This window comes from Mauremys mutica, chromosome 9, assembly GCF_020497125.1.
Source record: "Mauremys mutica isolate MM-2020 ecotype Southern chromosome 9, ASM2049712v1, whole genome shotgun sequence".
NCBI lineage: Eukaryota > Metazoa > Chordata > Testudines > Geoemydidae > Mauremys > Mauremys mutica.
This window is the reverse complement of record NC_059080.1, coordinates 40690866-40716606: the sequence shown is the minus strand read 5'-3', so window position 1 is coordinate 40716606 and position 25741 is coordinate 40690866. Positions and strand designations below refer to the sequence as shown.

Genomic DNA, 25741 nt, shown 5'->3' with positions numbered 1-25741 from the left:
TACATGGGACATCAGGCATCAGGTGTAGGATCATTGCAGGGAGGGGGAAGAATTGCAGAATCAGGCCTCAAGTATACATATTAGAGATGGGCCTTAGCTGAAAAGTTTGGATCCAGATTTTCCCAAGATTTTGTTTGGATACAGAATTTGTCTCAGCCATTAAAAAGACATTTCCAAACATCAGCACCATTTGAGGGTGTTTGGCGCCAAGATTTTGATTCAGCCCATGATAGAGACTGGACCAGTCCAGTTGCAAAATTTGGATCCAGGTATATGGGTGTCTCAATCCAGGACTTTAGTTCACACCCAACCTGGGAGCATATTTATTATTCCATCCAGTACCGCAGATAATACAATGTAACCTATGTCTGGGGTGAGTACAGGTGTATGTAAAGCTATGCTTGTTATAATCCCGTGTGGGCATGTCTAGATGGTGTGCATTAGGGCAAATCAAGCTGTTTAGACATGGCTTGTGCATACACACTGCAGGAATGTTGCAGGTTTGCATTTACCAAAGACTCAATATTATTCAAGAATCGTCAATTTTTCCCCATATGATCACTTTTCTTCAGTTTAGACACAGAGGACAATTTTACCTCGGGTGATATGATTAGTCCTAATGACTATCGCCACTATAAGAGAGTGCTACAGTCATTCATAGGCTTCAGAGTAGCAGTCGTGTTAGTCTGTACTTGTGGCACCTTAGAGACTAACAAATTTCTTTCAGCATAAGCTTTTGTGGGCTACCACTTCTTTGGATGCATAGGTTTGTTTGCTAGAGCCAAAGGCAAGTAGAAATGGACTTAACCGATCAATTACAGTATGAGAAAAACAAATGAAACAGCAAAGTACAACTATAAGAAAGGCAGATACAATAACTTCTTAACGCCTCCCATATGGTCTAGCGGTTAGGATTCCTGGTTTTCACCCAGGCGGCCCGGGTTCGACTCCCGGTATGGGAAGTTTCACTTTTTCCCCATATAATTACATAGTTTCCAAAATTATATTTAATCGGCACACTAACCCCCGCCCCCCAACAAATACTCCGCTTTTTAAAGGGCGAACCATGGTGCTTTAAGCAGGTAAAACCCGCGCAACATGGGCTTGGAAACAAGGCGCAAAGCCGAGACGCTGGCGGCATGTGGCCACTAGATGGCGATGATGCGTCGGTCCATGCAGGGATGCATAGCCCGAGCCACTCAAGGGACCTTCTGGAGCCCAGCTGGGCACAGGCTGTGTTACAGATCCCTGCTCTCTCTTATTGCTGGAATAGGAAGGGACTCTTCAGAGCTCTGACTTTGCAACCTGAGATGCAGGTAATACCAAATACCTTCGCTGATTTTCTCTTAGTACCGGTGGGTTTGGGATAAATGAGTTTAGTTTATTTGGCAAACTGCCCATACTGGATTTAAGGAATCTTGCTCAGGTAGATTTGAGGTACTTTCACCCTTCTTGGTACAGCTCCCCCAGGAGGGATATTGAAAGGGATCAGGAGACCAGTTCCTAAGTTTTCCCCAGCTGCAAAAATCCATCCCAGGTGGAGGTGCTGCATCTGGAAATGCTGGCTGCTTTCACCTGATCTCAGGCACGGATCATGTTTGAAAGCAGAAACAGTTTATCAGCCCTGTCTTCTTTGGATCCATGCAGAACCTGCATTATAGATTTTTGCAGTGGTGCCCAGGAGGAGCCAAGGTCATGGAAGAGAACCTCGTTGTGCTAGGAGCTGTACAGATACAGAACCAAAAGGCGCCTCCCTCCCGGGGCTTAAAATCTACATACATGAAAAAGAATCCATAGTAATATACATACATAAATAAAAAGGAAGAATAATCTTGGCCATCCCCGGGGCAGATGTTCTCAGATGTGAACACTGCTCTACTGCCTGAGCTCCTGCATCACTGACAATGGAGAGAGAGCATTTCGGCCCTTTGTATTTCTTGACTTTTAAATGCAACAATACTTAGCACTTCTTTACATTTTCTGAGTGCTTCACTAACACTTAGGTCTGGTCTATACACAGTTTTTGTACTGATTTATCTGCGTAGGCTGGGTGTGTGTGATTTTATACCAGGAGAGTTATATTAGTACAACCCCTAGGGTAGATACAGTTAGACAGATAAAGGTGTGTGTTACTGTAAATATATGGTAACGAGCCCTGGTCCATATATGTTTTTTGTACCTACTTAATTATTTCAATTAAGGGTGTGATTTTCTACCAAAACAGTTAATCATTATAACCTGTAGACCAGGTCTACCCTAGGAGAGTTTGCCAGCATAGCTATGCTGCTTTGCCGCACCAGCACACAACTTGTACTGGCAAAACTGCACTTTTGGTCATATAGCTTATTCCAGACCCCTCTAGCAAAATGAATAATACCGGTAAAAGTGCCATTTTACCAGTATAACTGCTTCTCCACTAGGGCTGCTGCTGACACAGCTACATTGGGCACAAATCACACCTCTGACTGACAGAGCTATGTTAGCAAAGCTAGTAATGTAGGCCTGGCCCTAGTGTGGCTGCTGGTATAAAGGTATTTTAATACAAATGTATGGAAAAAAGCTAGACTGGCATTAGCATCTTTATACTGGTATAACTGTGTCTACACTACATGGTTGTACCTCTTTAACTATACTGGTGCCACTTTTGAGTGTAGCCATGTGTCACAGATCCACAGGATCAGTGCTCAGACTCAGAGGCTGTAAAGCCACAGTAGGGACCATCATGATCAGTCTGACCTCCTGCAATTGTAGGCCATAGAACTTCACCCACCACTCCTGTAATAGACCCATAACCACTGGCTGAGTTATTGAAGTCTGAAAATCATGATTTAAAGACTTCAAAGTTACAGAGAATCCCCCATTTAGATTAGTTTAAACTTGCAACTGACCCATGCTTAATGCTGCAGAGCAAAGCTAAAAACCTGTAGCTGCCAATCTGACCTGGAGGAAAATTCCTTCTCAACCCCAAATAGGCCAATCAGTTAGACCCTGAGCATGTGGGCAAGACCCACCAGACACCCAGACACCTGGGAAAGAATTCTCTATAGTAACTCAGAGTCATCCCCATCTAGTGACCCATCACCGAGGTCATTGGTGCTATGGCCTCAGTTTTGGAACAGTCTCTAGGACAGAGGTGGGCAAACATTTTGGCCCGAGGGCCACATCTGGGTGGGGAAATTGCATGCAGAGCCATCAATGTAGGGCTGGGGCAGGGGGTTGGGATGCAGGAGGGAGTGCAGGGTGTGGGAGGGGATGCGGTGTGCAGGAAGGGGCTCAGGGCGGGGGTTGGGGCACAGGAGGAGTGCGGGGTGTACAAGGGGGTTCAGGGCAGGGGGTTGAGGTGCAGGAGGGGTGCAGCAGGGGGCTCAGGGCAGGGGGTTGGGGTGCAGGAGGGGTGCAGCAGGAGGCTCAGGGCAGGGGGTTGGGGTGCAGGAGGGGTGCAGCAGGAGGCTCAGGGCAGGGAGTTGAAGGGCAGGAGGGGTGGGGGGTGCAGGAGGGGTGCAGGGTGTGGGAGGGGGTGCAGTATGCAGGAAGGGGCTCGGGGCAGGGAGTTGGGGCACAGGAGGAGTGCGGGGTGTACAAGGTGGCTCAGGGCAGGGAGTTGAGGTGCAGGAGGGGTGCAGCAGGAGGCTCAGGGCAGGGGGTTGGGGTGCAGGAGGGGTGCAGGGTGTGGGCTCCGCCCAAGCACCGATTACCTGGAGCGGCTCCGGGGTGGCAGCTGCACGCAGTGGGGCTAAGACAGGCTCCCTGCAGGCCCGGCCCTGCGCCGCACCACTCCCGGAAGCGGCCAGCACTGGTGGTGGTGGGGGGGGCAAAGGGCTCCACGTGCTGCCCTCCCCTACGGGTACCTCCTCCGAAGATCCCATTGGCCACGGTTCCCCATTCCCAGCCAATGGGAGCTACGGGGGGCGGTGCCTGGAGGCGAGGGCAGCGCACAGGGCCTTCTGCCCCCCATCCCCCAGGGGCTGCAGGGACGTGCAGGGCCGGCCCACAACATTTTGGCACCTGAGGCAGGGGGCTCAAATGACACCCCCATACTCCCTCGCTTGGGCCAAAACTTTTAAAGGTCTCAATTCTGCCTTCTTCCTGTTCTACTTCTCTCCTGGCACTGCTCTGCTACCTACCCCAATAAAGGAGAACTAACTTAAAATGCCTTATTAAAAAATTTTAAGTAACACTTAACTTTCAAACGCCTGAACAGCAAATGTAACTTTTCTTGTCTGCATAGTAAACACTGGCATTTGTATCTGTTTGACTAATCAAAGAGGTGCTTTCCGTGCCTTTTTGGTTGCAAAGAGTTGAACTGCTTCCTGAAGGTCCACAGTCTGGGCCAGCTCATGCTCTATTGAGATGGTTGCAAGGCCGACCAGCCTCTTCTGTGTCATTGTGGAGCGTAGATGTGTTTGTATTACTGTTCGTTCAGGACCGTCACAGTCAGCGGGGCTGTGGAGAACGAGTCGCCATGTCTCACACAATTTTGCTTGTTCAGCCTACCAAGAGGCCAGAAGGGAGAACGTATGCTGACTATGAATCGGTGAATGAGTGCATGGAAGGAGTTTGTAAAATGTATGAAGAACATCTGAAGAGAATGAATCCCAACAGCCCATCCATTACATATGACATCAGCCAGTTGTTTGATTTTATTGATGACCTGGCAGACTCAGCTGTCTTGTTTACCGTGCTGACACTCAGACATACCAACCCTACAATAAAGACTGGATAAAGGAGAAGATCTACGTCCTCCTCCGCAGACAGGCTCAGCAAGCAAGCAAATAATGGGGCAGCCTCATTATGGGGTTTGGGGAGGGCTTGGACAACAGGTGTGTACAGTAGTAGAAGTTTTGTATTATAGTCATCCTGTTGTCATCTTGTTAAACTCTAGTCAGGACTGAATGTATTGTTAGCGATGCAAGGATTTTGTTCAGTTTGAAACCCTTTTTTTAGTGTAAATGAAGAAGAAAATGTAACATCTTTGGCAGGGATTTAACTTTGTTTCTCTCTGGTTGGCTAACAATCCTACTTTTGTTCAACCCCCTAGGGCTGTTCATATGCTTTGCTAGATTCACTGTATGTGCCCTTCTGCGGGATATCCAACTATTAGTTATGTCATTGAGACAAAAGACATAGTGGAAAATAAAATGAATACTCTTTAGTTAAAAAACAAAACAAAAAAACTTCAGCTTGGAGAAGCTGCGTTCTCGACCAGCAACTGTTAAAAGAAGTGTTAGACGTATGCACAGAGCAACAAAAGCATTTGGAAAGAGGGTGGTCATCTTATTTGTGCACCTATATTCCAGAATAGCCTTTGGAGTTGATCCTGCTGAAATGTATCTTGAAAGGGCTTTCAGTTTATCACCTAAATCACTCTCATCAATATCGCTCATGTCATCATGTGTCAGCACTGTCTCTAGTGCCCTGCATTGCTGGTGTAGGTCTTCTTCAGGTATAGTGAGGAGTTTTGGAATATCATACAACATCCCAAATATACTGCTGTGTTCCTTGAGCTGCATGAAATGTTCTTCAACTGACTGTACTGCACAATCTAGCACCTGGTTAAAGAATTCAACTTTGAATTGTTGTTTGGGATCTCTTATGAGATTATCCTGTGCCTCGTAATCAAAATGTCTTCTTCTTCGGTGACTCTTGTATTCTTGAATGGATGGGACAATAGCTTCAGTGTGAAGTTCCTCTGCCAACTTCTGTGCACTCTTCAGAATATTTTGAAATCCCTCATCTGACCGGTAAGACTGTAGGTATGACTTTGCTTTGTCCAGTTGTTCCATTGCTCCAGCTATATCAAGGTCAACACCTTGGAGTCTCTTGCTGACAACATTTATTTCTAACAGTATGTCATGCCACAACACTAAGCCACACAGAAATTTGAAGTTATGTATGTTTCTGGTGATTCCATTTCCCTCTGCCACTGTTCTCCCACAAATGTCATAGCATTATCCTCCATAATGGCAACTATGGCATCATCTGTCTTCCCAATTTGGTGTTTGATAGGCTTTATTGCCTCCACTCGACTTTCCCATTGTGTGGCACTCAGTGGTTTCAGTGTCAGAGAGGATGTTCCCAGATGTTGCTTCAAAATTTCCCATCGATGAGTTGATGCAGAGAAAAATACAGATGCTTTGAATTACATTAAAAAATTCAGCAGCCTCACTAGAAGCTGACGCTGCATCACTGACAACCAAGTTCAATGAATGAGAACTCTATGGGACAAAAAAAGCTCAAGTGTTTAACTCTCAGATCCGTGTCTGCACTCCTCTGTTCTTTCCTCTCATGTTGGCACCATTATCGTAGCCCTGACTTCTAAAGTCAGCCACAGGTGCCAACTTTCCTTGGCTCCGGAGCAGGGGCGGCTCTAGGAATCCGGCTGCCCCAAGCAGGGCGGCATGCCGCAGGGGGCGGGCTGCCGGGCACTGGGGTCTAGAGCCAGCCCTGCTCTGGAGGGTGCTTGCACCCTCCCGCCCCCAGCCCCACACCACCTCAGCCCCCTCCCTGCCCCTATTGGACCCCTCCCCAAATCCCCAGCCCCACCTCTTCCCCGAGCGCGCCGTGCGCACCACGTTCCTCTCCTCTCCCTCCCTCCCAGGGCTTGCCACGCAAAACAGCTGTTTCGCGGTGCAAGCGCTGGGAGGGAGGGGGGAGAAGCAGGATGTGGTGATGCGCTCAGGGGAGGAGGCGGAGGCAGAGCAGAAGTGGAGGTGAGCTGGGGCGGGGAGCTGCCGGTGGGTGCAGAGCACCCACTAATGTTTCCCCATGGGTGCTCCAGCCCCAGAGCACCTATGGAGTCGGCACCTATCATGTCAGCTATCGCAATTCCTGTACCTTTCAGCTTCTTAAGAAGCACATTTGTCATACCAGCTCCTGTAGTATCATCAATGTCAATAAATTCTAGAAAATGCTCTCTGACAGTCACCATTGCAGGGACATTTTCACTTGGTTCTGTTGTTGTTACAAAATGCACCATTAAAGTCATTTGTTCCGTATGGCTGATGTCAGGTGTGCAGAATAACAGATTAATATCTTGCTGACTTCAGATCTGCCGCAATCTTCTGTTTGACTTTTGTTGCCAGTAAATGTATGATCTCATTTTGAATTGTTTTTCCAAGGTAGTGGTGTGTGTACATTTCTTGGGTGGTGACTCTTCTTAGATGCTCCTGGAGTACAGCATCAAACTCAGCCATCAGCTCCACAATTTTAAGGAAGTTTCCATTGTTTGGTACACACATCTGATCTGAAGTGCCACGCAGTGCTAGGTTTTGGGTAGCAAGCATTCTCACAATGGCAATGAGCCTTTTCAGAACATTTTGCCAGTAAAGAGACTCTGATGCAATCTTCTCTTGATGCTGATTATCTACGGTGGCCTTTAATCTTAGTCTCATCCAAGCTCTTTCCACCTATGGAATGCTCTCTGGTGATTTGCTGCCTTCTCATGGCATGCCAGATTTCTAGCCAGATTTTTCCAGTCCTTTGTTCCTGTAGAACCCAATGTGGCTGGAACATTAGACTGGAAGAGTTTGCAACAAAAACAGTATGCAGCATTCTGGGTTTTTGAGTACATAAGCCATGGCCTCTCCACTTTGTCACCATTGGGGATTTGACGCCAGTAATGTGTTGGATGGAAACTTCTGTTTTCATTGTCTTTGGGGTACATGAAGTTTTTCACTTGCTGTGGCCCATGCAGTACAAGGAAGTCCCTCAGGCTACTGCTCAAGTGGGTCCACAGTCCTGGATCATCTAGACTAAAGGAACTAAACTCAGCAGCAGCTGTTTCTTGCGCTTCAACCACACTCTTCTCTGATCTACACTTTTCTTCAGGAATGTGCATGGTTACACCATTTGAGATGGAGATATGGATGCTGCAGTAGCTGCTGGGTCACCTGCACTCTGACTAACTGGAAGATCAGGCATCTCCTCACCACTCACATCCTCACTGGGGCCAGAAGGCTCACCGTGAACATTTGTGTCTATGTATCTCAGGAGAGCTCCTTCCTGCTTAGATAGAAAAGCTTCCTTTGCTTGCTTTCTTTTTCTGAATGCTGCCCCAGAGGGGCGTTTTCTTCTTTCACTCCTGACTGCTGTTCTGTGCCAGCTATTGTGTCTCTCAACACATAATTAAAGGGGACAAATGAGCAGGCTGGTAGCAGGGCCTGAGTGAGGGACGATATCAGCGTCTTAAGGGCCTAACTGGCTCCTACTACTTCAGCTGACTGCCTGTTCTCTTCAGGTGGGTTCAGGAAAGCAGCAGAAAACAGGAAGCTGCCTGAGAAGCTGGTGTTAATCAGTCCAGGCTCCTGGGGGTGCTAGAGAGGTACATAAGAAGCTCCTTCTTCTATCTCTCCCTGCCGCTCCTGCTACTTTCTTTTATTCCCTCTCACCTTTTCTCCTACTTGCCTGTTATGTCTCTTGTGCCCAGGGTCGGCTCTAGGCACCAGCCCTCCAAGCATGTGCTTGGGGTGGCACTTTCTAAGGGGCGGCACTCCGCCCCCCCTTTTTTTTATTTTTATTTTTTATTTTTTTGCTTGGGGTGGCAATGCCGGGAGCCGGCCCTGGTGCAGCCACTCGCCCTGTCAGCGCGCAAGCTGGGATCCACGCCCCCTGCCCAGCCCGGCGGCGCCCTGCACAGCCCACTCAGGGAAACGCCGCACCACCCTGGGGAGACTCAGAGCGGCAGCGGCAGCAGGACCCCTCCTCCCTTCCTGCATCCTGGGCCCTGCCTCCCTCCCTCCCCGGCTCCTCACACATTCCGGGAGCCCCTCTCGCCGCTGCCGCAGAGTGTGTGAGGAGCCGGGGAGGGAGGAAGGGAGGCGGGGTCCCCTGGAGCCGAGCCCGGCCTGCGGCGGCGGCGAGAAGGGCTCCCAGAGTCAGGGCTGCCCGCGGGGGGGGTGAGCAAGTGGGGCAATTTTCCCCAGGCCCCACAGGGGCCCCCATGAGTATGTCGGAGGCTCCCCCCGCCTACGTCTTCCCTCATCCCCCGCTGTCTCAGCTGGTAAGGGGGCGGGGCTGCGAGCTGCAGCTGAGCGGCGGGAACTCAGGCCCCGCTGGAGACACCACGCCGCTGCAGCGCTGTCCGGGAGAGGGGGTAAGCGGCATGGTAAGGGGCTGAGGCCAGAGCTGGGCACCCCCCCGACCCCATCCCCCCCCAGCCCTGACCCCCAGCTCCGAGCCCAGCCCCTCTGAGCTGGGCACCCTCCCGACCCCATCCCCCACAGCCCTGACCCCCAGCTCCGAGCCCAGCCCCTCTGAGCCGGGCACCCGCCCCGACCCCATCCCCCCCAGCCCTGACCCCCAGCTCTGAGCCCAGCCCCTCTGAGCCGGCCACCCCCCAGCACCATCCCCCCCACAGCCCTGACTCCCAGCTCCGAGCCCAGCCCCTCTGAGCCGGACACCCCCCAACCCCATCTCTCCACTGCCCTGAGCCCAGCCCCTGTGAGCCGGGCACCCCCCAACCCAGAGCCCAGCTCCCCACCCAGCCCTGGGCAACAGCAGCCCATTGGCACCAACCATCACCATCACCCAGCAACAGCCCATTATGTAATTGCAAATGTAGACATACCATTAAAGCATTTAATGTTTTTAAATAATGTATTTAGTGTATTTTCAAATTATTACAAATTAATTTTTGAATGTATTTCACTAGTTATTTTTTACATTTCCAAATACATGTTACTATAGTATTGCAACTTTTTTTTATGGAAGGGCCCCCCGAAATTGCTTTGCCTCAGGCCCCCTGAATCCTCTGGGCGGCCCTGCCCAGAGTGTGTGAGGAGCTGAGGAGGGAGGGAAGTGGGGTCCCCTGGAGCCGAGCCCGGGCGGCGGCGAGAGGGGCTCCCAGAGTGTGTGAGGAGGTGAGCGGCCGGTTGGGCTCGTCGGTGCTGAGCAGGTAGCCCCGCAGCCAGAGATCCTCACCTTCCCGCCTGCCGGGGCTGGACCAGAGCACCGTGAGGCTGAAGAGCAGCAGGTCCGGGGGGCTCTCCAGGTCCTCGGCCGCCAGCATGTCAGGGGTGAGGGGGGGTGAACATGAACTGATCCACCTCGGCCACCAGCAGCGCCGCGAAGCCCAGGGAGGGGGCCGTGTTCTCCGCACTGCCACCTGGAAGTACTCCCACTCCGCGCCGCCCAGCAGCTCCACCTGCATGGGGACAGAGTCGCAGCTGGGCCAGGGCTCAGCTGCCGTGTGCTGGTAGCGGATCCCACGTTTTGGGGGGAGCCCAGTGCTGGGGCGGCAGGGAGTGTGTGGGGGGAAAGAGAGAGCCCAGTGCTGTAGCGGCAGGGGGTGCAGGTGCGGGGGCACTGGTGGGCAGGGGGGGGAGCTCAGGGCTGGGGGGGGGAGGGGGCAGCCAAAATTTTTTTTGCTTGGGGTGGCAAAACACCTAGAGCCAGCCCTGCTTGTGCCCTCCTTCCTCCAGCACAGCATTCCACCATCTCTGTGCATCTAGAGCAGAGAGAATACATATGCACCAGCAGCAGACACAATTTTCTACACCAGGAGTCGGCAACCTACGGCACGTGTGCCAAACACGGCACGCAAGCTGATTTTGAGTGGCACGCTGCCGCAGTCCTGACCCCCAGCCCCACTCAGCCCCCCCGCCCACCACTCTCCCCTGCAGGGGCAGGAGGCAGAAGCTCGGTCCTGCGGCAGCCAAGTTCCCCCCTCCCCCACTTCTTCCCCCAGCGTGGCGCTTTCCTGCCCCTCCCCCTCTCCTTCCCTGCACCAATCAGCTGATGGCCCTAGCAAGGGGGAGGGAGGAGATAGAGAGAGGTAGGGACGGGGCCTTGGGGAAGGGTGTGGAACAGGGCATATCCCTTCCAGCCCCCTGCCCTGAGCCGCTCAGGGCAGGGGGCTGGGAGCACCCCTACGAGCCGAGCACCCCAGCCCTCTGCCCTGACCCCCCCCCCACACTCAGTCTTCTGCCCTGCACCCCCCACACCTCCAGCCCTCTGCCCTGACCCCCCCACATCCCCAGCCCTCTTCCCTGACCCCCCACACCCGCACTGCCCTCTGCCCTGACCCTCCCACACTCCCCAGCCCTCTGCCCTGCACCCCCCCACACACACTCGGCCTTCTGCCCTGCACCCCCACACACCCCCAGACCTCTGCTCTGACCCTTGAAACTTCCCCACCCCCAGCCCTCTGCCTTGCACCCCCCCACCCCTACCGCCCTCTGCCCTGCACCCCCCACACCCCCACTGCCCTCTGCCCTGACCCCCCCATCCCCAGCCCTCTGCCCTGCACCCCCCACACCCCCACTGCTCTCTGCCCTGACCCCCCGCCAGCCTTCTGCACTGCACACCCCCACTGCCCGCTGCCCTGACCCTTGACTCCCCCCCCAGCCTTCTTCCCTGAAACCCCCTCCCCAAGGTCTGGGGTCCCGGCTGCAGGACCCGCTCAGCAGGCTAGTGGTGTAAGATCAGCATTTTAATTTAATTTTAAATGAAGCTTCTTAAACATTTTGAAAACCTTGTTTACTTTACATACAACAATAGTTTAGTTATATAATATAGACTTATAGAAAGAGACCTTCTAAAAACGTTAAAATGTATTACCGGCACGCAAAACCTTAAATTAGAGTGAATAAATGAAGACTCGGCCCACCACTTCTGAAAGGTTGCCGACCCCTGTTCTACACTCTGGGTCCTAGTGGTACCCCCTGCACACCCCACCCCCCCAGTCTGGCACCTGAAGCGGCCGCCTCAGTTCGCCTCATGGTAAGGCCAGCCCTGGGGACGTGGTGCTGGCCACTTCCAGCAGCGGCGTGGGGCCCTCAGCACCATGAGGGTGGCAATCCCGCGGGCCGGATCCAAAGCCCTGATGGGCCGGATTCGGCCCACAGGCTGTAGTTTGCCCACCCCTGCTCTAGGAGGAACCCCTTCCATGTGCCCAGGGCCGGCTCCAGAGCCCAGCGGGGCAAGCACCCGCCTGGGGCGGCCCTTTCCCGGGGGGGCGGCCGGCTGGGCCGGCGGACCTGCCGCAGTCATGCCTGCGGGAGGTCCACCGGAGCCCCGGGAGCAGCGGACCTGCCGCAGGCATGACTGCGGACGGTTCGCTGGTCCCGCGGCTCGGCTGGACCTCCCGCAGGCATGACTGCGGCGGCTCAACCGGAGCCGCCGGACCAGCGAACCGCCCGCAGCTGCGGGAGGTCCAGCCGAGCCGCGCGACCAGCGGACCCTCCGCAGTCATGCCTGCGGGAGGTCCGCTGCTCCCGCGGCTCGGGGGCGCCTCCCGGGCATGACTGCTTGGGGCGGCCGAATTTGTAGAGCCGCCCCTGCATGTGCCAGATCCCCAGTGGGGTCTCACACTTCCTCCAAGGTAAGCCATGCATCTTCACTGCCTCCTTCAACTGGAGCTCTGGGCCTGCAGCACTCTTGCTTCACACTGTGAGCACTAGTCAGCAAGTCCAACTGAGACAGACCCCCGATGGAGACTTGTTAACTCTCAGGGACTATTGCATCTCGCCAAGCATTTGTAGTGACACTCACTGTCATAAACATACAGCTAAGGGTAGCATAAAATCCTTTCTTTACCTGTAGAGGGTTAAGAAGCTCAGATAACCTGGTTGGCACCTGACCGGAAGGACCAACGGGGAAAGAAGATACTTTCAAATTCGGGGGGGGGGGGCGGGGGGCATTGTTTTGTGCTCTTTGGGTGTTATAGACTCATAGACTTTAAGGTCAGAAGGGACCATTATGATCTAGTCTGACCTCCTGCACAAAGCAGGCCACAGAATCTTACCCATCCACTTCTATAACAAACCCTTATCCTATGTCTGAGTTATTGAAGTCTTCAAATTGTGGTTTAAAGACCTCAAGGTGCAGAGAATCCTCCAGAAAGTGACCCATGCCCCATGCTGCAGAGGAAGGCGAAAAACCTCCAGGGCCTCTGCCAATCTGCCCCGGAGGAAAATTCCTTCCCAACCCCAAATATGGTGATCAGTTAAACTCTGAGCATGTGGGCAAGACTCATCTGCCAGCACCCAGGAAAGAATTCTCTGCAGTAACTCAGATCCCACCCCATCTAACATCCCATCACAGACCACTGGGCATACTTACCTGCTGATAATCAAAGATCAATTGCCAAAATTAATTGCCAAAATTAGGCTATCCCATCATACCATCCCCTCCATAAACTTATCAAGCTTAGTCTTAAAGCCAGATATGTCTTTTGCCCCCACTACTTCCCTTGGAAGGCTGTTCCAGAACTTCACTCCTCTAATGGTTAGAAACCTTCATCTAATTTCAAGTCTAAACTTCCTAGTGTCCAGTTTATACCCATTTGTTCTTGTGTCCACATTGGTACTAAGCTTAAATAATTCCTCTCCCTCCCTAATATTAATCCCTCTGATATATTTATAAAGAGCAATCATATCCCCCCTCAACCTTCTTTTGGTTAGGCTAAACAAGCCAAGCTCTTTGAGTCTCCTTTCATAAGACAGGTTTTCCATTCTCCGGATCAGTGGTGAGCTGCAGCCGGTTCGCACCGGATCGCGCAAACCGGTTGTTAAATTTAGAAGCCCCCTTTAGAACCGGTTGTTCCTGGAGGGACAACTAGTTCCAAAAGGGCTTTTAAATTTAACTAAAGCTCTAGCAGCTCCTTACCCTTCCCCAGCCCCAACTCACCTCACTCCACCTCCTCTGCTGAAGCTCCTCCGGCTTCTCCTCCCCCTCCCCAGCTTCCCGCGAATCAGCTGTTCGCGCGGGAAGCTGGGAGGGCTGAGAAGCAAGCAGCGCTTCCACCAGGTGAGCGGGGGTGCCAGCGGGAGGAGGGCTCCAGGGGGCGCGCCGCTCGGGAGGTCGTAGCGAGACTCTGGGGTCGGGCGGCTGGGCTCCTGCCCCCAGGGTCCAGCTGCGACCTCGGCCGGGCAGCACGGCTCCTGCCCGGGTCCGGCCCCCGGGTCCGGCCAGGCGGTGCGGTTCCTGGCCAGGTCCGGGCGGCCCGGGTCCAGGCGGCGCGGTTCCTGGCCGGGTCCGGGCGGCGCGGTTCCTGCAGGTGAGCTGGGGCAGGGTGGGGCGCGATGAGGACTCCAGGCGCCGCCCGGCCCTGCTCCAGCCACTGCCCGGCCCCGGCCCCAACTCCGGCCGCACGGCGCGGCTCCGACCCTAGCCCCAACCCCGGCAGGGGTAAGAGGCCAGGGCCAGGGCCGGGACTGGGGCGGGGGAGGAGGGGTTGGATCGGGCAGAGGTTCTGGGGGGGCAGACAGGGGATGGGGAAGGGGGGGTTGGGTAGGCACCACGTGGGAGTTCCTGGGGTCTGTTGGGATGGTGGTGGATGGAGTCGGGGCAGTCAGGGGACAGGGAGCGGGGCAAGTTTGGCAGGGGGTGGGGTCCTGGGGGGGGAGTTAGGGTTGGGGGTCTTGGGAAGGAGTGGTTAGGGGACAAGGAGCAGGGCAGGGGGGTTATGGTTGTGGTTTCTGAGGGGGGGCAGGACGTGGGTGGGGGGTGTACTCACTGAGCGGTTCCCTACCGGGTCTTCGGTGGTGGGCCCTTCAGCCGCCGGAGCCGTGCCGCCGAAGACCCAGTAGGGAACCGGTTCCTAAGATTTTGGCAGCTCATCACTGCCCCGGATCATCCTAGTAGCCCATCTCTGAATCTGTTCCAGTTTGAATTCATCCTTCTTAAACATGGGAGACCAGAACTGCACACAGTATTCCAGATGAGGTCTCACCAGTGCCTTATATAACGGTACTAACACCTCCTTATCTTTGCTGGAAATACCTTGCCTGATGCATCCTAAAACTGCATTAGCTTTTTTAACGGCCATATCACATTGGCGGCTCATAGTCATCCTGTGATCAATCAATACTCCGAGGTCCTTCTCCTCCTCTGTGATCAATGGTTCCATGTCTAGTTGGCAGCCGGTATCAAGTGGAGTGCCCCAAGGGTCGGTGCTGGGGCCGGTTTTGTTCAATATCTTCATTAACGATCTGGAGGATGGTGTGGACTGCACCCTTAGCAAGGTTGCAGATGACACTAAACTGGGAGGAGTGGTTGATACGCTGGAGGGTAGGGATAGGATACAGAGGGACCTAGACAAATTAGAGGATTGGGCCAAAAGAAATATGATGAGGTTCAACAAGGACAAGTGCAGAGTCCTGCACTTAGGACGGAAGAATCCCATGCACTGCTACAGACTAGGGACCGAATGGCTGGGCAGCAGTTCTGCAGAAAAGGACCTAGGGGTTACGGTGGACAAAAAGCTGAATATGAGTCAACAGTGTGTCCTTGTTGCCAAGAAGGCTAATGGCATTTTGGGTTGTATAAGTAGGGGTATTTCCAGCAGATCAAGGGATGTGATCATTCCCCTCTACTCAGCACTGGTGAGGCCTCATTTGGAGTACTGTGTCCAGTTTTGGGCCCCACACTACAAGAAGGATGTGGATAAATTGGAGAGAGTCCAGCGGAGGGCAACAAAAATGATTAGGGGGCTGGAACACATGACTTATGAGGAGAGGCTGAAGAAGAGAAGAATGAGGGGGGATTTGATAGCTGCTTTCAACTACCTGAAAGGGGGTTCCAAAGAGGATGGATCTAGACTGTGCTCAGTGGTACCAGATGACAGAACAAGGAGTAATGGTCTCAAGTTGCAGAGGGGGAGGTTTAGGTTGGACATTAGGAAAAACTTTTTCACTAGTAGGGTGGTGAAGAACTGGAATGGGTTACCTAGGGAGGTGGTGGAATCTCCTTCCTTAGAGGTTTTTAAGGTCAGGCTTGACAAAGCCCTGGCTGGGATGATTTAGTTGGGTTTGGTCCTGCTTTGAGCAGGGGGTTGGACTAGATGACCTCCTGAGGTCCCTTCCAACCCTGAGATTCTATGATTCTATGATTCTATGTTACTTCCAACTGATGTGTCCCCAATTTATAACTAAAATTCTTGTTATTTAATCCCTAAATGCATGACCTTGCACTTTTCACTATTGAATTTCATCCTATTACTATTACTCCAGTTTACAAGGTCATCCAGATCGTCCTGTATGATATCCTGGTCCTTCTCTGTGTTAGCAATACCTCCCAGCTTTGTGTCATCCGCAAACTTTATTAGCACATTCCCGCTTTTTGTGCCAAGGTCAGTAATAAAAAGGTTAAATAAGATTGGTCCCAAAACTGATCCCTGAGGAACTCCACTAGTAACCTCCTTCCAGCCTGACAGTTCACTCTTCAGTACGACCCGTTGTAGTCTCCCCTTTAACCAGTTCCTTATCCACCTTTCAATTTTCATATTGATCCCCATCTTTTCCAATTTAACTAATAATTCCCCATGTGGAACCATGTCAAATGCCTTACTGAAATCGAGGTAAATTAGATCTACTGCATTTCCTTTGTCTAAATAATCTGTTACCTTCTCAAAGAAGGAGATCAGGTTGGTTTGGCACGATCTACCTTTTGTAAAACCATGTTGTAATTTGTCCCAATTACCATTGACCTCAATGTCCTTAACTACTTTCTCCTTCAAAATTTTTTCCAAGACCTTACATACTACAGATGTCAAACTAACAGGCCTATAGTTACTCGGATCACGTTTTTTCTCTTTCTTAAAAATAGGAACTATGTTAGCAATTCTCCAATCCACAAAGACAAAGAGAGAGACCAAGCAAGTAATCCAGCTCCTACTGAAATGATACGTCTAATATTACAGAAATAGTAAGTAATAGCAAGGAAATGTGTTAGAGTATCTTTTGTTTTAGCTTGTGAATTTTCCCTGTGCTAAGAGGGAGGTTTATCCCTGTTTTTGTAACTTTAAAGTTTTGCCTAGAGGGGAAATCCTCTGTGTTTTGAATCTTTTTGTTACCCTGTAAAGTTATCTTCCATCCTGATTTTACAGAGGTGATTCTTTTATCTTTTTTTTAAAAATAAACTTCTTTTAAGAACCTGATTGTTTTTCAGTGTCCTAAAGACCCAGGGGGTTTGATCTGTGCTCCCTTTGTAACCAATTGGTTAGGATATTATTCTCAAGCCTCCCCAGGAAAGGGGGTGTAGGGACTTGAGGGGATATTTTCGGGGAGGTAGGGCTCAAAGTGGCCCTCCCTGAATGTTTGTTTAAATCACTTGGTGGTGGCAGCGATACCAAGGGCAAGGAAGTAATTTGTGTCTTGGGGAAGTTTTAAACCTAAGCCGGTAGAAATAAGCTTAGGGATTTTTTCATGCGGGTCCCCACATCTGTACCCCAGAGTTCAGGGTGGGAAGGGAACCCTGACATTCACACAGCCCAGTTGGGTTTATTAGTCATCTGGATCACAGCATAGGAAGTCCTTAGGTTAGCATAGAGGAATGTAGGTTAAAGCAAAGTCCATCCTGGGGAGCCCAGCACCCAGCCAAGCTGTACGCCATTGTGCAAGCTCTGTATGACTATCAGTTTGATCTCCTTGGGCCAAACCCCAGGTCAGAGCCTCCCAACTGTCTCCAGCAGCCAGCACTTATCCCCCACCTCACCTCTCTCCAGTCCTTTGTTCCTGAGCTGGGGAGATGTGGCTCAGCCCCCCTACCCCAGGTGGGGAAGTCTATATCTCTCTGGGTCATCGGTTGCTAGGTATCAGTGTCTGGGCAATTGGATTTGCCATTGTCTTCTCAGATGCTCCAATGATATGGGGATTAAGGCCCAGATAGCTAGGCAACACCTGTATCTATGTCTCTTAGCTGTGTCCTTTCCCACCTGCCAGGTAATAATGCAGCACATCAGGGAAACTGAGGCACACACAGGCTTCTTAAAAATATTACAAAAAATTCCCACTTTGTCTCACCATTACTGTAAAGCACTATACCACTATAAGCACCTTTTTATTTTGCAAATACAGAAGTGGTACAATAAAGATGGGGAAAAGTTCAAACAAAGTATACAGTGGGAAACTAAAACAAGCGTAAAAAACCAAGGAGTCCTTGTGGCACCTTAGAGACTAACAAATTTATTTGGGCAAATAAATATTGTTAGTCTCTAAGGTGCCACAAGGACTCCTCGTTTTTTTGTTTTTTGGGTTTTTTTTGCTGATACAGACTAAAACGGCTACCACTGAAACCTAAAACAAGTGTATAAGTCAAAAAGAAAATATCAAAAGAGTCTAAAGGACTGAAGAGAAGAATAAGGGGGGATTTGATAGCTGCTTTCAACTGCCTGAAAGGGGGTTCCAAAGAGGATGGCTCTAGACTGTGCTCAGTGGTACCAGATGACAGAACAAGGAGTAATGGTCTCAAGTTGCAGAGGGGGAGGTTTAGGTTGGATATTAGGAAAAACTTTTTCAGTAGGAGGGTGGTGAAGCACTGGAATGGGTTACCTAGAGAGGTGGTGGAATCTCCTTCCTTAGAGGTTTTTAAGGTCAGGCTTGACACAGCCCTGGCTGGGATGATTTAGTTGGGAATTGGTCCTGCTTTGAGCAGGGGGTTGGACTAGATGACCTCCTGAGGTCCCTTCTAACCCTGATATTCTATGATTCTAAGTTGGAATCACAGGCATTTTCATTGTTCAAAAGCACTGAGGTCAGCGGTGTGGCATCTAGGAAGTCCTCACGATAAACTAGCCTGACCACCACATCTCTGACATGGTTGAGCTTGCACCAGAGATAGGGTGGCAGCTCAAAGCCAGGCAGTCTCTCATCAGGCTGAGTGATAAGGAAGGAATTTCTTACAGAGAGAGCTGCTGGTTCCCATTCTGCTTGTCGCAGTGTGGCCGCATCCACTGTGGAGATGGTTGGTAACATAGTGCAGATTGGTCTTCTGCTGGTCAGTCAATGGCAAGGTGCCTCCTATATATCTTTGAAAAGTGGCAGTTACATCTTAATATCCATACAGCTGTACCTACACTGGGGGGTTGTCCTCGGTGTCTTCAAGCATTACAGAAGCACAAAGTATATTAGAAAGAAAGAAATAGAAGAGAAGGTTGTTAATTTGACTTATTTCTGGCATTGTGAATTATGGCTGAAGAGCCCTCATAAATTTCACCTTCTGGCTAGATCTGAATTAGAGGAGTCACTGTTATTTCCTTCCCTCCTCCCTGCTGCTGGACATGGGGCTGTCACAACTTCTTTCAAGCAGGGTGGTTAGCCTGGGACCACATCCAGGCAAAATTTCTCTGTTTACAACTCCCATTGTGAACAGGTGAGTTCCATGTCTGGAAGGTTCGAGGGACTGGGCCTGTAGGCCTAGTCTAGGTTAAGATTTAAAGGAGTGATGTCAGAACATGTTCTAACATTTGAAAAGTCTAGTGTAGACAAAGCAGTGTAGACTTTAACACATGTTAAACTGATCCAGTGAAAGCCTAGGCTCCTTTCTAGGCTTCAATTTGACCAGTTTAGCACATGTTAAAGGCAATCTACACCAGATCTTTCAAATGTGTTAGAATGTGTTAGCTAAGGTTCTACCATCATACCTTCAAACCCTAACCTAGACAAGTCCTTTTTAAAGACTAAACTCTATTAGATTTGAAATATTTGGATGGTCACTGCATCTGTGTTCTCTTATATGCAACAAAGTTTGAGTTTTGTTTGACCGATGTAGGGTTGTGTGAAATAGTCACCTCGAAATCCGAACCCCTCTGAATTGGAGGTGTTGGCATTTCATTTCCATTTCATCAGAATGATCTGATTTCATCCCCAGAAAGTCAGCGTTTGAGGGAGTGTATCAGAATGGTCTGCCCCTATAAGAGTCAGGGTGCTTGGGGCCAGCCAACCTTGTTCAATGATGAGACCCATCTGGGAAGGGATCAGATGATGCCTATAAAGGGAGCTCAGCTGGAAGGTAGGCTGTGTCCTGTGACTCACCGCTGGAGCAGAGAGCATTCCACAGGGAAAGGCCTCTGGGTCCTGGGGTCCAGTAAACCATGCCCTGAGGGAAGGGCCTGAAAGAAATCTGAACATGGAGTTGGTCCTTCCTGGTCTGGGGGAGACAAACCAAGAGCATTAGATGGGAGTTTACTCAAAATTCAGGTTATCTGGGAATGAAAAGCTCAGTGTTCTTAAAACACCCAAAATCTCCTTCAGACTAAGGCCAGTTTCTGCCTGAAGACATACAAACACATTTGTGAGGAGAGTGTTAGCTGGAGGCTGGGCAGTTACATCTCCCCTGAGGCTCATCCAGTCTGGGGCAGTTCCTGTTCTGGCCTGCAGCTCGCAATCCACTAAAGCAGGGGTGGCCAAACTGAGCCTGAGAAGGAACCAGAATTTACCAATGTACATTTCCAAAGAGCCACAGTAATATGTCAGCAACCCCGCCCCGCCACCTGCTCCCAGGACCTCCCACCCACCCACAGCTGCTGATCAGCGCCTCTCCCTTCCTCCCCGCACCTCCTGATCAACTATTTCATGGTGTGCAGGAGACCATGGGGTGGGGAGGGGAAGGAGTGAGGGCACGGTGGCTCAGGGGAGGGGGTGAGAAAGGGTGGAATGGGGGCAGGGCCTGTGGCAGAGCCAGAGGTTGAGCAGTGAGCAGCCCCTGGCACATTGGAAAGTTGGTGCCTGTAGCTCCAGCCCCAGAGTCGATGCCTATACAAGGAGACGCATATGGCTCCGGAGCAACAGGTTGGCCACCCCTGCACTAAAGTAAGGGGGTAGGAATAATGACACTCCATTCACCTCTGTGCCGCATTGTCCCAGGGCTCTTCAAAATTTACCAGGATGTACTGGGGAAACCCTCACTCCCCGCTACCTCCCAGCAACATGATTTTTCAGACCCCTGGCTGTAAATGGAGCCTACGTGTATGTGGATATCTAATATAGCAATCAGTCAACAAGCTAAGACTAAGAGTGTGCTTGGAGCAGAGAGGTTAGAGACCTTTGCTTGCAGTGGGAAAGGTTACCCCTGAAAATGTTAGGGTGCAGCCTCATACAGTTTCATGTATAGACCCTGAAGCAGTCCACTAAAAATGAAACCATCCTAAGGATGGATTGTGTGGTGCTAAGCTCTGGAAGGCATTGGGAGCCTTTCTTTCATACACTGATTCTGTATTAAAGAACAAATTAGTATATAGATCACACCAAGCATGGCCAATTACCTATGTGAAATTAACCAATCCCTTCCAAAGTGTCCTGTCCAAGAATGCACTGGGTCTGGTGTAAAACCCAGGCTGGATTCTTCATTCTTCTTTGGTTATTTTAAAGTCCTCGTCTGTGGCATGGAAGGGAGATCATTGTGGTCCCATAATCTCCTGGGACAGCTGATACAAAAGCAGGTTAAGGGCATGTGCTTTGAGCATCTAGAACTGATTTCACAGTCTGTCTCTGAGCCTGTGCTAATCCCGTTTCTTAATGGGAGTTCTTTGTTTGGCTCCTATAATAGGTTTAGCGTTTCATACCCATGGTCTCCCAAAAGCTCTTAATTCAGTAATGAGCTACATGCTGAGAGTGCAATCAGTGTTCAGGCAAACGTGGCCACCAGCCCAGGCTCAGCCACGGCTCCCACGTGGCCTTAGACCTTGAGTCCTTGTTAGTGAGAGAGTCTGGGACACTAAGGTTAACTCCTGCTCTCTTCTCAGAGCCCTGGGGACTTTAACTGACACCATAAAGGACCGTGATGCAATGTCTGCTCTGAGAGATGGTGCCTCTAAGAGTCCATTACATGGACTCTTAGCAGTGATGAATTAACCCTTTTTGTCACTAAAAATATTCCCTGTACACTCCAGCACACACCAGCCATGTGAAAACCAAATAAATGGACACCTTTTCCTCTCGTTCCCCCTTCATTTCTGTTTGTCTTTAGCCTTGGTCCATCCAGCCCACAGTTAAATCAACCAATCCAGCTGAAAATATGGGTTGGAAGTGAGATGAACAACTCTCCCCTAAACATAGGGGGCCAAATGCTCCGCTAAACTCCATTGGGATCAATGGAACTGTCTCCACTTAGGGCAACAGAGAATTTAGCTAAGTGGCTCTGTTGTAGCGCTTTAATATCCCAACCCACAGAGGTGAAATGTGGATACTGCAGGCAACACTGGATGAAACAGGAGTTGTTTAGTGACACTTCACATTGAGCTGGAAACTCTTGTGTTTGCGGGAGAATGGCACCTGCTCTCTTGATAGGCTGCTTTAGAGCCCCAGAGGAAGCTGAGTCACAAAGAGGAGTAATACACCCCTCCTGCCACGGGGTGTCAGAGTTGGACAGAGTTGGGCTAGGCAGCTCAGGAGTCAGGGATTTAAGAGTTTCATTTAAAAGGAAAGGGATATGGTCACATTGTCACCTTGTGTTAGGGCCTCAGTGGTGTCAGGTCACGCTGCAGGTAGGGGATTTTCCACAATCCAACCCACATTCAGGATGTTTTGTTTTTGCCTCTGGCACAGGAGACAGCAGCGAACATCTGGAGCATCCAGCAATACTCAGGACGGGTGTGAACCAAAGGATTTAATGAAGCAATCTATGTACATAGGCCTTGCTTCTGAGCATGTTAATGCTCTGGACAGCTTGTCCTGCCTTGAGGGAAAGGTTGCTTCCTTCAGAAACAACAGCTGAGCTGCTAGTATTCCAAGGCATAGTTCCAATTGGCAAAAGAGTGATAATTCACATCTGTCTTTCAGAGTAGATATAAAACCAAGGCTCTGACCTTGTGAAAGTTAAAAAGCCCAGGAACATTTAACGGGGGCATCAACCCCAATTCTGTCTTGTGGAACATGTCTGTGTGGACATCCCCATGTCATTTCAATCAGAGATCTAATCACAGAACTGGAAGGGACCTTGAGAGGTCATTTAGTCCAAGCCCCTGCACTCAAGGCAGGACTAAGTATTATCTAGACCATCCCTGACAGGTGTTTGTCCAACCTGCTTTTAAAAATCCACAATGATGGAGATTCCACAACCTCCCTAGGTAATTTATTCCAGTTCTTAACCACCCTGACAGTTAGGACGTTTTTCCTAATGTCCAAATTCGTCCCTTTCCTTCCTGAAAACTGTTGCTTAGTGCTTCTGGCAAATCATTGCAGCTGGAAACACTGCCAGTGGTACTGCATGGAAAGTAATGGAGTTATGTCAGCTGCTGCACTGCACCCCAGAGGGTGCTGCACTTAAGAGCTGAGTGAGTAATCCCTACATATATAGCCAGGGCCAGCTCTACAGTTTTCGCCGCCCCAAGCAGTGCACTGAATTGCTGCCACAGACGGTGGGGGCAGTCTGTGTGCCCTTACGGTGGCAGGTGCGTTTCCACGGTGGCAGCAATTCAGCGGCAGCTTCTATGTTTAGCTGAAGCCGCCCCGGACTGCTAAACATAGAAGCTGCCGCTGAATTGCCCTCACCGTGGAAACGCGCCTAACGGCGCACGGACTGCCCCCGCCATCTGTGGCAGCAATTCAGTGCACTGCTAGGGGACAAAACAACAGGGACTGCCGCCCCTTGCAGAATGCCGCCCCAAGCACCAGCTTGGAATGCTGGTGCTTGGAGCTGGCCCTGTATACAGCATGTAAATCACTTTGGGATCCTTCCAAATGAAAGGTGCTCTATAAATATTACAATTAATAGGCTTGTAAAGGGGCAAACAACCCCTTTCACTTCTTTCCTGGGTCTTCATAAAACTCAGCCTCTACAGTCAGGATTTGATGCGGCAAATATCCAATGAGGGGGGACCAGGGCCGGAGCTTCCATTAGGCGACCCTAGGCGGTCGCCTAGGGCGCCAGGATTCGGGGGGCAGTATTTTGTGCGCTCCCCACGGGGCACGCGGGAGCTTCCGGTTCCACTCCCATCACACCGCCGAAGAAGGACCTTCTGCCGACATGCCGCGGAAAACAGCGGCAGGCAATTGAGCAGCTCAATGACTGCCGCTGTCGCCTGTAGCATTTCGGTGGAGGGTCCTTCTTCGACGGCGCGATGGGAGTGGAACCGGAAGCTCCCGCGCGCCCCGCGAGGAGTGCACAAAATGCCACCCCCCGAATTCTGCCTAGGGTGCCAGAAACTCTGGCGCCGCTTCTGGGGGGGGGGCAGGCCCCAGGCCTCTGTGCCAGTCACCATTTGTGTCATTCAGCTGGCCCCAGGCCCCTGTGCCAGTCACCACACATGCCCCTTGGCTAGCCTCAGGCCGCTGTGCGAGTCACCACTCATGCCAATTATCCCCCCTGAACCTCTTCTATTTGTTATATCTCAATCCCACCTCCTTTGTCTCTTCCCACTGTAAGGTTGGTGGGCAGGGGCTCCGCCCAGCACATTGTAGACACTGTTGCAGTTTAAACACCAAACAGGGTCAGCAGACAGCCAAGCTTCCCCCACACCAATGTGCCTCAGCAGCAATGTGGGGCCTGTTGATTTGAGACAAGAGTTCAGTGGTCTCCATGGCCCATTCTGTCCTTGGTCTCTCTGCTGAGGCTGCCAATCTGGGTGTACTCTGTATTGTCAATGTCCCATGATCCACTAGGACCTGCACACAATCTGGAGGGGATTGAATTGCTACAACGGCTCTTCTGACTGAGCCTAGGACTAACTCGAGCTCATCTTCTTCCTCTCCCGGTGAGGTCAGCATGCGCTCGTCTCTCCGGATGGGAGCCAAAGACCTGTGTGAAGGCAGCTGTGAGGCTGCACAGCAAAATTACAGATAGCCAGGAACTACAAAAGCCCTAAGCCAGCAGCACCTGGTGCTCACCTGCATTGCACATGCTCTGTGCATTCTGCAGCAGCAAGAGTAACCAGCAGGAATAGAAAAGAGCATATGTGAAACATCCGCATGTTGGGAGCTTGCATTTTCCATCTCTTGGCATCTCATCATGCTGCTCTACATTACACCAGAGCAGGAAGGCCAACCCCAAATATTCAAAAAATGAAGAGTCAGCCCCCCCAAAAATAATAAAACTGGCTTAAAAATCACAAGATTTCTTTTCTAAAAAATTAACTTTTTGGTTCTTTTTCCTTGCTTTCTGGCTTCTGAGTCTTCAGAGTGCATTTTCAAGCTTTTCTCCACAACAACAGCTTTTTAAATGGAAGCTGAGATTCTTCTGCCATCAGATGACTCCAGCTGCTAGGGTGTGAAGCAAAACACTAGGTACCACGAGACTTGAGATCAAATCATCGCAGCTGGCAACATTGCCAGTGGTACTGCATTGAAAGTAATGGAGTTATGTCAGCATAAAAGTGAAGCAATGGAGAATCAGGTGCCTTCATTGTGTGATTTTAACTCTGTAACCCAGTGCTGCATAAACACTAGCTTGATTTATTAGGTTTTTTTGTTTCTTTAAAGAAGAAAAATATGGAGCTCCCAGTCTTGCGGACATACATACATATAGACTCCCATCTCTGTAGCTGTTCAGCTCATGGAGCTAACAAATTCTCTGGTGTCATCAGCACAACTTTAGGGCTCTATTTGACTTGCAGAGCTTACAGGCTTTCTCCACTTTGCCAACAGAGTTTTTAAATTTTTTGAACCAGCTGGTGTGTTCTTAGGACTAAGTTCTGCTCAGTGCTGAGCACTGGGGGTGTTGAGGTCACTCACTCAGCACCCATATGGTTAAGACCTTGATCCTGAATTTAGATCTGTGTTGCAATCACTTGTGCATGCATAGAGCTCTGTGTGGGCACAAATATCTACTCATGTGTAACTGATTGCAGGAGCAGGGTAGATTTCAGGACATGTTTCACCATTTATGTTAAGGGCTTGTCTACACAGAGAAATAGCCTGGAATAACTAATGTGGAAAAGTTATTGCTCTTTAAATTCACACCCTTGCTTATTTTGCAATAGCTTCCCCATGTAGACAAGCCCATCGTGTGTGGGTTTCAGACTTTCTTGTCTTTGCTAAATACAAACCAGGGCCTATATTTTCAAAAATTGCTAGTGATTTTTGGGTGC

General features: G+C 50.7%; 1 non-coding gene and 1 pseudogene across 1 annotated transcript; both read left to right on the top strand.

The window, feature by feature from the left end:
- Positions 1-890: 890 nt before the first annotated feature.
- Positions 891-962, top strand: TRNAE-UUC. The gene has a single exon. It is a non-coding gene; the product is annotated as a tRNA-Glu (tRNA).
- A 3453-nt stretch (positions 963-4415) lies between these two features.
- LOC123377810 lies at positions 4416-5143 on the top strand (annotated as a pseudogene).
- The last annotated feature ends 20598 nt before the right edge of the window (positions 5144-25741 follow it).